Source organism: Nannobrachium achirus (assembly GCF_963921795.1).
Source record: "Nannobrachium achirus genome assembly, chromosome: 20".
In the NCBI taxonomy this organism is placed as follows: Eukaryota; Metazoa; Chordata; class Actinopteri; order Myctophiformes; family Myctophidae; genus Nannobrachium; species Nannobrachium achirus.
In genome coordinates, this window is record NC_137827.1 from 38,749,021 (window position 1) to 38,764,261 (window position 15,241).

Genomic DNA, 15,241 nt, shown 5'->3' on the forward strand with positions numbered 1-15,241 from the left:
TGGTCAACAGAGGTCAGACCCTAAGTATCTTGCAGTCAGTAACTTTGATAAGAAGGGCGCTTTTGTTTGTACCATGAGAAGAGAGAGAAAAACACACACACACACACACACACACACACACACACACACACACACACACACACACACACACACACACACACACACACTGAGAGGCCTAATGAGAGTAGCTTACACCGCAGTCTTTTCATATTTTGTACCGCACACACAACTCTCCACCTTTTTCATTTCAAGGACCTCCAGTTTGATATGCCTTCGACCAGGAGACTTCCATGTTTTTCGGGTCAAGGACCCCTTGGCTGAGAGAGAGAGAGAGAGAGGGATGAAGCAGGGACCCCCGCTACACATAGAATTGCGTTGCAGATTAAACTTTTTCAGAGATGGATAGCTTTTCAGATATTTAACCACTTAAACGCTCAATACTTGGTCAGCGCTTTTATCCCACTGCACCAAATCTCAGAAAATAGATGATCTACAAACTGGATCTGCTATTTTCAGCTTAATGTTCCTCCCAGAATAAGGATGCCAAGATTTTGTGGTTAATGTAAAAGTGAAAAATCGCACCAAGTGACTGATGTGTATATCCTTGTATGGGCCGTTCTGTCCGTGATGTCAGTTACTTTATGTGTGGGAGTACGGATCTCCATACATGGAGATCCATACTGATACATTTTAACTATCCATATTCCATACACGATTCAAATTCAAAAAGTAGCAAAAAGTAGCAGATCTAAAAGCTTGAAACACGTCGCTTGCCAATCTGCTATTTTATATGCTTTTGTGTGACACTGTAGTAGGGCGTTCATTTATGAAAAAAACTACAAAAGGTTAAAATATGGAGATAGGATTTCAGGCCGACAGCGTCGATACTTAACTCCACTGTTGCAGCCTCTGCATGGGAGCTCTCCCAGGCAGGCTACTGACGATAAACTCTGATGTGAGAAAGAAAGACGCTTTCTGCAGAGTCCTTTACAAAGTCATTGGGAGGCTGCAAGCAGGTTGCTCATTTGCACAACTTAAAACGATACTCGGGGTGTTTTTTGGCAGAATTCTCTAAGACGCGTCAACAGGTGCGCGCTCGTTGCCTGAGCACTCTAGAAACCCTGATGATAGAGTATGGAGATAGCTGGCTGAACATCAGTGGCGGAAGTACAATTTACAATACCACAATATGAAAATACACTTTTTACAAAGTAAATGTCCGGTGTTCAGTATGTTTAGGCTATTTAAGTAAAAAATAGAAAGGTAACATGAGAATATACCTAAATAACCAAAGTAAAAGTACTTATTATGCAGAATTTCACACGATTTTTCGAAGGTTTTCACCATTTTGTCCAAATCTTTTGAAAATAGCACACAAGCTCGCAACGCATAGAGTTAAATTGTCGTTCTGGGATTGTTGAATAGCCGATGTATAAGTATGTGAGTGTTGTTACATGTTTTGTAATGATAATCCAAATCTGCAAAATAACTAGAATATAAAGTTTTCAAACTATTGTAGTGATGTCAAAAGTACAATTATAGCAGCAGTATATGGAGCAGCAGTATATTAAAGCACTGAAAAATGGATGTACTCAAGTAAAATACACTAGACATATCCCAGAATGATACTTCAGTTACTTTCCACCAGGGGTATGGAGACAGTGAACATATGTGTGAGTACAGCTCAAGTGGCAGCTACTTGTGGGCAGCTCAACCCTCAGGAGAAGTGACCATCTGTTTGGCTCCCAGCTAAAAGCAACCTCCTGAATATCAATGGGAAAACGTGGCTAAACTTTGAACAGTGTGGTATAACAGCAACCAATGAATGGATTTGATTAATATTTAGCTTTTAATATATTCCTCTGAGTGGAACGCTCCGAGGAGATGTAAACATTCATTGATGTTTTTTTCCTAAACGTTGAGATGTACGGTCTGCTGAATGAAAATCACTTTCGATTATTTGGCTTATTCATCAGACCTTAGCATAACAGACACGCAGCCTCAGACTAATAACTTGACGAGATGCTCACTCTAGCGCTGGCCTGGGCGATACGATCTAAAATCAATATATCATGATTATTTCAAACGCTTGTCTTGATTATAAAGAAATAATGATAATAATAATAAAAAATAAATATCAGCTATTTTTACAGCACCATTGTACAAGGTTAAGTGATTAATTAAAAGCCTTTGAAATGTATTTGTCTCGATTCATTATACGATTATTATTTTTTTATATCACAAAACCTATGAGCAATATTAAAGGAGTAGTTCACCCCCAAAATGACTTTGTTTTTTTTACATTGATTACTCATGCCATGGAGACTTGAGTTCAACAATATTTTTTAGTTTTAGTCACATTCCTAAGGCAATAATTTCATTACAATAAACTTACCCCCATTGATTCCGGATGGGGATCCAAATTAATTTGGGTCCCTATCCGGAGTCTTTTTTTTTTTTTTTGTCTTGGGAATGTGAAATATACAAAAAAAATATTATTGAACTCTAGTCTCCATGGCATGAGTAATCAATAGAGAAAAAGTCATTTTGGGGGTGAACTACTCCTTTAAGTCAATTATTGGTTCTAAATGTCAGTTTATGCATATTATTTAGTTAATTGCCTAGCCCTACTTAAACAGTACACGTAGCTCCCACTCTAAACTCTTGTGGTCCCAGCACCAGTCTGTGCACATAAGTAGTGACCTCTCCTCTCCATCTGAGCAGGGGACAGATTGCAGCTCGGGAGCCATTCTATGCCAACAGATGGTACAGTAATGTTGAGTGGAGGATGGTCAGAGAGAAGCTGAATAATATTATCTGAAGTGTGTAAACTAGGGGTCTTCAATGTTTTTAGCCCATGGACCCCTTAGTTGAGAGAGAGATGAAGCAGGGACCCCCGCAACCTGTGAATAGATTCCATGTGGTTTCATTTTTGACAGCACGCTCATCAGTGTATTTTGGAATCATGTTAATTTGTGTTTTCAGATATTTAACCACTTGAACCGTCAATACTTTAAAAACTTTCCTTTCACTCTGTACTTTTTCCCCTCTACACCAGACCTCTTTGCCGAAAATCCGTTCTACAAGCTCACAACGCCTCGCAGTGTGAGGCGTTGTGAACTTGTAGATCTGCTATTTTTGGCTAAAGTTCTCAGAATATGGACGCTAGGGTTCAAGTGGTTAAAGAAAAAAGCTTTCTATCACAGAAAGATTTGGAGGACCCCCTAGGGGCCCCAGGCCCCCAGTTGAAGACCCCTGGTGTAAACAAATCGATGGATTGGATTCCAAAAGAGAAACTATTCTCTTCCTGGAAAGCTGGCACGCTCAAATAGAACGTACCACGGTAATCTTGTTTTGATGACGAAAGCCTGCCTACAGATGATGCACGTTTTCTGAACTGTCCACTGACAGACTGAGTAGACTTATAATGAGCATTAGTGACGACTATACTGTATGAAGATAAGTTTGAACATGGAAGTGCTCCTTTCAGGGGTGTCGCACCAAATTCTGGGCCCTGGGTACAAGGGTTCACTGTGGGGCACCTGTGCTTTAACTATAGAAAAATAGCAGATATACAAGCTCACAGCGCCGCACTGAGTGCCGTGCTGCGAGCTTGTAGATCTGCTATTTTTGAAAAATTGTGAAAAGTTTTTTAATATTTCAAATCCTTCTAAGGTTTTTTGAAAAACCTATGTTTTTATGTCAGTGGTGCTCAAACATTTTCATGTCAAGGACCCTCAAAATGATTTGGCCACGGACCCCCATCTCAAAATATTTAGTTCCAGGGACCCCCCCCCAGAAGCAAAATTTGAGTTACAAATGTTGGCTTAAAAATGACTTTCAAAGATTTGCACACATTTTCACGACTTTTCAAAAAATAGCAGATCTACAAGCTTGCAGCGCGGCACAGTATATCTGCTATTTTTCAATAGCTGAATAGCTATAAAATAATGAAGGCCCCTCCACCTTGGGCCCTAGTAACTCTGTCCCACTTTCCCCCCCTTGTGACGCCCCTGGCTCCTTTAATTAAAAGCTCAATTCTTCCACCATTGGTAAGCTTGTTTGGTTGGCAGGCCTTATTAGCTTAAAGAGACAAGCTATTCATCTGATGAAAATACTTTGTATAGCTGTGTACTTTAAATCAACGGATGTTGTCATAACTTTTTGCCTACATGAATTTTAATGATATTGTTTTATTCAGCACTACTAACAGATTGACATGTGCGTTTCCAAATAACGCGTCCCTGTTGGAGAGACGGACCTGTGTGGGCCTAGACTATGCGTGAGAATGTGAACTAAGACAAAATACACCCATCCATGAGTTATATATCCAGTGGTGGATAATAACAAAGTGCATTTACTGGAGAATTGTACTTCATTAGTATCTGTACTTTACTTGAGTATCTGTATTTTGGGATACTTCCCTGTGGGCTTTCACTCCACTACTGTTTCAAAGACAAATATTGTACTGTTGTTGACTCCACTACATTTCTAGGAAAGGAAAATAGTACAGCTGACCAAAATAGACAACAACTTTTATAATGTATTGGATGCTGCTGCTGCCTGCATTTCAAACTTTGGGCTAATGAAGACTAAATTGACTTTACTCGCATTGAACATTAGTCAATTTGAATGCAAATTCATTCAATTATCAAAATACAAAACGACTACGAGTACTGTATGTGCAGCGGAGATATTACTTTTACTGTGTGTGAATATGTAAATTATCCTGCCCCAAAACGGTGCGTTCAGTTAGAGGTTATCATTATTCTAGACCTAGAGTGCAGCAGAGCATCAACATTGTTTGGCTGTGTTTAGTGTCAGTCCTTCTAGATAAGCAGGACATCTTTCATTAGAGACACGTAGTAAATTCTTACTTGGTGTTTTTCATTCAAGTATTCTTTAGCGCAGTTCTCCTGACCTAAACCATCCAAAACGTGGTATAACGTTAAAATGTGGCATCATCAGATATATGCACATAAGAACAACACAATATTTTGTGGATATGTACTGTATTATGCAGTATTTTATTTATGTATTTATTCAATTTGATATGGGTACAGGACACCCAATCCATCCCCTGAAAATGGAGATGTGTGGCCATGCACCCTCCTGTAAAAGTGCTGCCTCCTACTGTAAGGCCCTGGAGCTATACAGCTTTATAGCTCCCCCTTCTTTATGGAAAACACCTCTATTACGGTATACTGTATGTATACTGTATGTCCTTTTTTCCCCTTTTCCTGCCACTGCTGTTGTATCTTACTGGCTCACTGGCCAGTGAGGAGCCCCCTCCCAACATTCCTCACTGACAGGTGCCACCCAGTCGGTAAGATTACATGAATGGTTAATGGATTGCATTTTTATAGCACTTTTCTAAGCAAGTTGCGAACTCAAAGCGCTTTACAGTGGTCCATTCATTCATACATACATTGGGAACTGAAGTGGTGAACAATCGATGCCAGCGCCCTCATTTCCCACATTCACACACCAATGGTTGCAACTGGCGAGTTAACACCATTGGAGGCAACACAGGGTTCTGTTAGGGTTCTGTTAGGGTTTGGTTTGTATTAGGACCCAAAAGCAGAACTCAGAACCAGGGAATGACAAGCTGAATGTCTTTAATTCAAGCGAAGTTAAAAAATCAAAAATCAAACAATCAAAGTGGATTGGCATGGCTGTAGTATTGGGCTGGTCTTGCAGGCAGGCAGCAGGCATGTGGGCATTGGGTGATCTGAGTTAGAGAGACAGGAGGTATTAGTGATTTGCAGAAAAAGATTCAAACAAACTGAGGAGCAGAGGCACAGTGACTTTTACCGGTTGGCAACTGAACAAACTGGCAAGGACTGGAGTGGAGAGCCAGGCTTTTATCCTCTCAGCTTGATTGGAGGAACCACCCCAGGAGAACAGCCAGCCAACAGGAGGACAATCAGGGAAATGAGAACGCCGCCCAGGCAGAACTCCACACGCCCGCATACCAGCCAGGCCAGACCCTATAGGGAAAAATAGACTAAAACAAAATGAAAAACAGCCAGCCCATAACAGGTTCAGTGTCTTGCCGAAGAACACTTCAACATGTTGACAGGAGGAGCCGGGATTTGAACCGCCGACCCATGGATCATTGACCTGCTCTACCTCCTGAGCCACTCAATTACACACAAAACAACCAAAATTTGAACATTCAGTGGATTTTCTGTGGTCTGGGGTTTTCTGAATAATTGGGCTCAGAAAAGTGAAATGATTGGCCCCCGTCTTTGATTTCAGACAGGCAGTCCAGCCAATTCTCCTCCCAGCCCCTCCCCTCTCTTTCTTCCACAGTGGGTTGGAGCAAAGGCGATGATTGACAGGAAAAATCCCTCAACAGGCAAAAAGCTTTTTTTTTTTTTTTTTTTTTAAACCTTATTCCCCGTCTTTTGAAAATACCTTCGAACTCCCATATGCCATTCGTCCACATAGGGTCTGTCCAATGTTATTATGACGTCCACGCCAAATCAAATAAACATATTTTTGGCGTAGAGATTTGGTGTAGACAGAGGGGGGAAAAAAGGACCAAGAAAGTACAGAGCCATCTCGAGTCTTGTGGGTTTTACAGTAAGTGGTTAAAATCCAGTGCACGGATGTACTACTCAATAGACAGCAGTGTGGTTATAGCGCATCGATTGCAGTCTATACTTTTCACCAAGGACAGTTCAGAAAAAGAATGCTCTTCAACTCGCGTCGGTCCGTGTTGGGGAAACGGATATTTCTTGGATTCGCTGTACTTCTCAGTCTTTACTCTCTCGACGTGCTCACTGCTCACCTTCTCATTCCACACATATTCCCCGAACGCCACCGCTCCCTGCACAAAGTCCTCTTCCAAGTTGCTGTGATATTTCTTCTGAAAGGCTTCGGCGCCGCTGAGCGGAGGTCCTGGGGGAAATCGAAATGGAACGGGTTCAAAAGAAGGTGAAAAAAAATTCTAAAGTTTTCACTCTCGTCCTTATGTGACTTGAGTATCTTTCAGTCCAGCACTGACACAAGCGGTCAATCACGAAGGTAAACACAAATATATACAGTCGGTTGCATCCTTCCTCGCGCTGACAGCTGGCACTCAGTCTTGCTTGACTCATCAGCCTGTTTATTTAGTTTTTCTCCGTTGTCGGCTTTGTACAACCTCGGAAACGGTGGGGGAAATGTTTTTCTTTTTTGCCGCTGTCTCAGAGCTGTCAAACTGATCTCTCACAGGCCTGCTACATGAACACAAAACCACCAAACACCACAACACCGCACATGGGTTCCAGTCCCAGCGGCCTGTATAGTGCACTGCTCAATAGAAGAATGGCATTCCATCATGTTGCAAATAATGCGACTTGTTATTTTCCTGGTTCCTTCTTTATTTTACGCGTACCCTGGCCTTATCTCTTGGGCTCAAATTCTGGCGCTCGTCATCGGCAAAGTTTGGTAATAACTGCAGTCGTTCTGACACATGCAGGGCACTCGTCCCAAACTAATGTAGTTTCCTGTATGAAATAAAAATAAAAGCTCACGACTGAAACTTTTTATGCCTTTATTGGATAGGACAGTAGACTGACAGGAAATGGGGAAGAGATGGGGAGTGACAAGCGGCAAAGGTTGTCCGGATCGGGAATCGAACCGGTGACGCCGTCAGGCATCAGTGCCTATGTGGCAATGCCTAAGTGGTATGCGCCCAGGCCAGTAGGCCAGCGGGCACCCGACTGAAACTTTCTATAAACTGCAATTTGTGAAAAGGCATGAAAGGAGCGTTGGAATGTAATCATTCTTTTTATCTCCAAACACTTTTCTTTTTATGTTCGCTCAAACATTGTTCTAGTCTGAAGCCCCTGTACAAGCCTGTGCATTGAAGCGCCCGTGTGAGATCACTGTATTGTTGTACTTCCAGACAGTACTTGTCTAGTGTACGATTTGGGTGCTTATTATGCAAACACTAAAGCTAGGGTTAATTATCTAGCATTGCCGTCGCATTCTGTGTAAACGAGGCTGTCGTGTTTTGGTGAAGTACCGGCATTACGGCTGCGTGTTGTTTCAGTTCATAGTTAGCAGGCACCTGCACACATAGACATCAAAGGAGGCTTGAGTCCCTGCCCTTTTACCCGCCTGTAAAAAGTGCCCTCTCCAGACCATGAATGCAGTGTTTTACTATGGGGAAATACATTAAAATGCCCTCTTTCCATGCCATACCTGAAGGCAGCATTCAAGAGAAGAAAAGTGCCTTGTCCAAACTCCCCTGATAGAGAATAGAAGAATATGGTCCCGCGCCTTCGGGACTGTTTTTGTCGCGTACATTTGCACATACGTGAGATTTATCTCTGCATTTTACCCATCCTATAACAACTAGGAGCAGTGAGCAGCCATATTCGGCGCTCGGGGAGCAATTTTGGGTTAAGGTCTTGCTCAGGGACACATTGACACATTGCTGCCTGACCGGGAATCGAACCATAGTCCATGGGCCAGACAGGTTGTCGGTATCAAAAAGGTGGCAAAGGTTATCATGCATTTTTGAAAAGCTCTATATCTGTAGATTATATTTTGGTATGATAACCCTTTCTTAGACACAGCTAAATTGGTGTTATCAGCCGCTGGAGTTGGTGTCCCATTAACTTTACATTACAGGGAAAAAAAGCAAAAAATGCTTTTAGTAGCATAAAAGGGGTCAAACTAGGGGTTTGTCATGATGCCGAATCCATTGCAAGCATCTGTTTTGCACAAAAAACATTCATTGGGCTAAAAACTGTCCCACAAGACTATGGTTTAGTGATGAGTCATCACTTTTCACACTGTTGTGGGGGGCGGTTTAGCCCCACGGATGTTTTTCGTGCAAAACAGATGCTAGCAATGGATTCAGCATCATGAAAACCCCCTAGTTGGACCCCTCTTATGCTAATTAAAGCAGATTCATTTTAATGGGACAACAACTCTAGCGGCTGATAACACCAATTTAGCTGTGTCTAAGAAAGGGTTATCATACCAAAATATAATCTACAGATATAGAGCTTTTCAAAAATGCATGGTAACCTTTGCCACCTTTTTGATACCGACAACCTGTCTGGCCCATGGACTATGAACTTGAACGCAGCGTCATATGTTGAAAGAATTGTCCTCTCTGTGTAGAAATCCATGCTGTTAGGCCACATCTCCAGTACTGACTTGAATAAGCTTAGTTCAGTGTGGTATCAAGCACCGAAAATAGCCGACCTCCAAGCTCACAACGCGTCGCGCTGCAACACGTTGTGAGCTTGGAGGTCTGCTATTTTCGATATTTCCACTAAAAGACCCTTTTAGAAATGTCAGCCCCTGCCTCTCTAACATTCTCTGCACGTCCCTGATATTTAGACTGGGTATATACTGTAATGCAGAGGATCTGGTATGTGTGTGCAAATGTACTTGACAAATATCCCAGCCACAACAATGGCTGTTATTTTAATGATATCGTTGGGATATTGACTGTTCATGCTAGCAGTACAATTTGTAGTGTCTCCCCAAATAAGCATGGCTGCCCTGACATGTTTCCCCTATTCTTTGTCTGATTTCCAATGCCTCTTTGTTTTTGATCGAATACGTTATTTGTCAGATGTAAACAGCACGAGTGTGAAATCAAAGCTAAAAGGATGACACAAAAAGGTCCTGGGGACTTGATTCATCCATTGTGGTCCTATGTATTCTATTCATCAACATAGCATTCAAAGTTAACACAATAATACATAATTATCCAAAAAAAAAAAAAAAAAAACATTATGTACAGAAGAGATGGTAAAATTACATTTGCATCCCCTTTTCGTCTCCTGATGTTTTTTTTTTTTTTTTCAGGTAATTGTGAAAGAAACCAGTGTTATTCCTCCTGACCCACAGGTTGAGAACCACTGATCTATTTTATGGTTGGTCTTGGTTTTATTAACACATTGACCGCCATTTTAACATTCACTGTAGGCTCCCCTGCCATTTTGTTTAAGCATTTTCTTCATATTTAGACATTTTTCCTAAATTCCCTGTTTGCACGAAAATGTCATACAGTGCATGGATTAAAAGAGGACATCCTCTAGTCTCTCCAAAAAATATTTTGTTGTATGTACGATGTAGCAATCTAGAGTTTTGGCCATTTCAAACCCCTTGTTTTTTCAAAATCCAGGTGGAAATTCAAAATAATTGGAGTTATTGACCTTTTTGTGAATGATCTGTTTTCAAGTGGATAACTCACTTGAGATGTGTCTTTATGGCTTCAGGCATTATCAGATAAGTGTACTAATGTAATTATGTAATAGGATTTATTTTTAGAATTTTCCGTTTAGAAAAATGCAGAGAAAATTATTTTTATTGGCTATATCTGACCAAAAAACTCACATACTATATTGCAGTATTTCTGTGAGTATTTCTGTGAGCCCCCACTTGGGGGCGCTTTCTCTCTGTCTCTGTGTGTCTGCTGGTTGTCTTTTGCTCTGTACAGGTGCACACACACAAATAGACATAAAAGGGGGCATGAGTCTTTTTTCTAACATGTCCTAGAATGTGAAAATAGCAGATCTACAAGCTCAACACATCGCTCTGAGACTGTGACACATTGAGAGCTTGTCATTCAATTTTATATGAGATACTTCAATGGTTTCCAGTGGAAATAAGCTTAGTCTTTTCATGGATCTCCTTTTAGTAGACCTTGTACCAGTGAACTGTACCGTCATGAAACTGTACCTTTTCCTATGCAAACTTCTAATAAAGTCTTCAATCAATCAATCAAAGTCGAGCTTGTAGATCTGCTATTTTCACATTCTAGGACATGTTGGAAAAATGTCTCCCCCTGCCCCTAAAAAAATCCTCTGCACTGCCCTGCTAAACAGCTCCTCTGCGTCTTTGCTCGTTAGTAACGACACTAGTTGATCTCTTGCTTTTTGGGAGGAGCGTGGTGGGGGAGCGTGGGAGTTTTGGTGGTGGTCCGTGAGAAGTGTTGGCTGGAGACCAGGCAGGGTAATGAGAGGACGGACCCCCTTCCAGGGACCACTTCACTTGTCTCTGACTCAACTGGATCGCGTCGTGAACTTTATGTAATCGGGCAGTTTTATTGATTGATTTTGTAAGAGTTGATTATCGTGTTCCCACTGCTCTGCGGAGCGAAGCGTTGGGCCCGCGGACCCCCTGTTAGAAAGCCGACCAGGGACCCCCCTTTGCAAAGGACCGCCTGGCGCCAATGGCCTGCTTGGCTGCTTGTGGACCATTACAAAACAATATATTATAGCCTGGATATATGGATTATAACCTGTGGATTCTAATCAACCATCATCATTCTCAGGTATGTTTTAGAAGCATTTATATGGCGAATTGGCGATAATTATTTTGTATCTAGAGAGAGAGAGAGAGAGAGAGAGAGAGACAGATCTCTGAATCAGAGACTCTGATAGCACTGTGCTGATCAGGACAGGGGGACCACTGAAACAGACAGTGGTCCGTGGACCACCAGCCAGCTAAGAGATGTTCACACACACACACACACACACACACACACACACACACACACACACACACACACACACACACACACACACACACACACACACACACAAACACACACACACACACACACAGCTGTTCTCACACTTTTTTTTTCTTTTCTTTTTTTTCCGCCAGCCTTGTGTGCGCAAAATGCGTCACTGTGCCAGTTCACTGTGGGTTATGGGGAGATTTATATGCATTTGTATTGCAATTTATACATTATTACAGTCTTTTTTTCAAACACACTTACTTTGATGTGTGATATTTTAGGTTCTCTGTAAGATAAAAGGATAAAAATTTGTCACGAGCTGGGGGAGAGTGTAATTAAACATTACATTATATAAAAGCAAATTCTCGGGACTATCGGGCCTGGCGGGGAACGACATTGGGATTTTCTCGGGACTATCGGGGGAGGCGGGGAATGAGTTAAGATGGTGGAGGCTGCAAAAGTTTTTTTTTTGTGATTTTGGTGCACATGTGTATTTTTGGTTTGTGCCGGCAGGGACTGTATCGTCAGCTGTGCCCCCGGTGTTGTTTGTGGTTGTCTTTGTGTTCCAATCATTTGCCAAGAGGAAGAGAACAGCAGACAGTGAACATGCTCTGCCAGAAAGACTCCTGTCTCTGTTGTAAAGCTGTCAGTGAGGTGTCAGTTATTTCTGACAGTGGATCTCAAACTTTTTCAGGTCAAGGAGCCCCAAATTGATATTTATTTGGCCGTGGACGCCCATCTGTAAAGAGTTTGTTCCAGGGACCCCCAGGAGAGAAGATTTATGTAAAAGAAAACTCTAGTTTAATATAATTCTACTAGGGATGGGACGATAAGCGATATTATCGTTTATCGTGATAAAAAACACTCACGATAATCATATCGTGGAGATTTAATTTATCGTGGAGATTTAATTTATCGTGATATCGTCCTCCGTCATGCACTGGGATCAATTCACCTTTTATTTGCCGAGCTGCATATCCGGTACCATTTAAACCCTCTATGATTGGTAAAAGGTACTTATAATTATACATACTTGATCTCCTTTTTTTTCACTCTCTATCAAATGTCTTTGCCAAAAAATAGCCGATCTACAAGCTCACAATGTGTCGCGTTACGACATGTTGTGAGCTTGTAGATCTGCAATTCTTTGTCAAATGTTCCACCCCAGGATAATGGATTTTGATTGTCGCGATAATATCGTGAATCACGATTTATTTTGTCACAATAAAAGTGATTTGAAATTTTCATATCGTCCCATCCCTAAACTCCACCACAATTCTTCCTCAGAGGGTGTGAATGTCCATGATGGTGTCTAGCTTCCTTCGCCACTTCCTCCACCCCGTCCAGTATAACTAGACTATACTGGAACTCCATAGCCTGACACTCAGCCTGAATTTGCTATTTGATTCGCTCCATTATTGAATCAGCCCCTGAATTGCCAGAATATAATTTTGTAATGGGTTCATGTGGCTATAGGGATTCAGGGGCTGGAGCCTGGATAGGAACTCCATTCCAGAAAATGCTCAGATTAACTCTGAGAGTAGACAAATGGAACCAAATGGACCCGTAAGAGGGTCAATTCGGTTCCATTCAGGGCAAAAAAATCACGATAATATATAGGCTAACTAACTTGCAGTCTTAAACGGTCTTAAATAATTCATAAGTGATTAGAACATAATTGAAAATGTCACAATTAAGGTCCAGTATTTTTCGATTGCTATATCCACTTATCCAGTCATTTTGGGCATAAACAAGAAGTTGAAGTGTCAATTTAAGTCTAATAATGATTTACTGTGTATGTTTTTCTTAATAAAAATGTGTATGCATGAAATATTGTAATCAAACATATTTTAGACTCCCCAGCGAGGCCCCGGAACCCAACGTTCAGACCCTGGGCTGTATTTTGATTGTCTTAAGTACCAGCTCTTATGCCTTAACTTGAAGGTCTGCCATACTGTCTCCGACCACCAAACTTTTTGTCGGAAAGGTCCGGAACTTCAACTACAAAATGACGTCACTCGCATCCTCTGAAAAGCATTACCCCGAATTACAGTTTGGAAAGCCGCACGTCGGAAAGTCGGAACTCTCCGGCGAAAGGTTCGGTGGTCAGAGACAGCATGGACAGGCCTTTAAGATACGAGCTGGTACTTAAGACAATCAAAATACAGCCCAGCCGGTTTCATAGGTGTTGTGTTGAAGCTGCTTCCTGCTTGGGTTGCTAGTTGTCTGTTTGTTTTTGATTGCTGTTTGTCTATTCTGACTCTCTTACTGTGCCTTGCTTACAGAGTTGATCTGCCCTGGTGTGATCTTGTGCTTGTTTGCAGGGGTGTATTTGGTATTTTGTGCATCGTGTCTCTCTCCTAGAGATGCACTCCTAGTGCTTGTCTGGTCCTTCTCCTCCCACGTGTCCTGGCATAATACCTCTCTCCAGGGGCGTCACACCAAATTCTGGGCCCTGGGTACAAGGATTCACTGCGGGGCCCCCCATGAATGTTAACTATTGAAAAACAGCAGATATACAAGCTCACAGCGCGGCACCGAGTGCCGCGCTGCGAGCTTGTAGATCTGCTATTTTTTGAAAAATCGTGAAAATGTGTGCCAAGAAACCTATGTTTCCATGTCAGTGATGCTCAAACTTTTTCATGTGAAGGACCCCCCCATCTCAAAATATTTAGTTCCAGGGACCCCCCCCAGAAGCGAAATTTGAGTTACAAATGTTCACTTAAAAAAATACATATATTCAAATATTTGCGCACATTTTCACAACTTTTCAAAAATAGCAGATCTACAAGCTCGCAGCGCGGCACTCGGTGCCGCGCTGTGAGCTTGTATATCTGCTATTTTTCAATAGCTAAAGTTACTAGGGCCCCTCCACCTTGGGCCCTGGTAACTCAGTCCCACTTTCCTACCCCTTGTGACACCCCTGCCTCTCTCTGTGTGTGTCCTCGTGTGCCTCTGAGGTGGGTTCGTGTTCCTCACATTTGTGCAGGGGGGAAGTGGAACGAGGTTTGAAGGGTTGATTTGGAACGGCTCCTGTGTGACGTGTTCTGTTTCTTGGAGGGAGACTTGACATAATACGCTGCTTGCTTGTGGGAGGTGTAAGAATCAGCTCTGCAAAGGAGCCCCCTGATTCCTCCTCTTGTTTACCCATCAAAGCTTGGAGCCATGTCGAGCCCGAGTTGAATGTCGTAACCTGCGGTATATGAAACGGAGCAAAACAGTATACTCAACCACCGCCTGTACTTGAGGCTGTATTTGACCATTTAGTCTAGGTCAGATTTCCAAAGACCTTAAAGGAGTAGTTCACCCCCAAAATGACTTTTTTTCTATTGATTAGTCATGCCATGGAGAGTAGAGTTCAATAATATCTTTAGTTTTTTGTCGCATTCCTAAGACAAAAATGTGATAACAATAAATTTACCCCCATCCGGAATCAATGGGGGTAAATTTACTCGATCAAATTTTTGTCTTAGGATTAGGAATGTGACAAAAACCAAAAAATATTATTGAACTCTACTCTCCATGGCATGAGTAATCAATAGAAAAAAAGTCATTTTGGGGGTGAACTACTCCTTTAACCCTGCATGGAGGCAAATCGTGTTAATTTAGGGCATACGCATTTTTGGGGGGTACTAAGGGGGGCTGAATCCAAATCTGCTGTATGCCTATCTCAAAAATGTCTGCTACTGTAAGCTGAAATATATTAAAAACATATCCTTTTGAAGTAGAAGGTAGAAACTTGATTGCATTTAGCTTTTG

The 15,241-nt window shown here is 41.9% G+C and overlaps 1 protein-coding gene across 1 annotated transcript in view; it reads left to right on the top strand.

Moving 5' to 3' along the window:
• Nucleotides 1–15,241, top strand: part of alk (ALK receptor tyrosine kinase) — a gene marked incomplete at both ends in the record, with an annotated part of 854,498 nt that overhangs the window by 534,097 nt on the left and 305,160 nt on the right. The window lies entirely within an intron of this gene.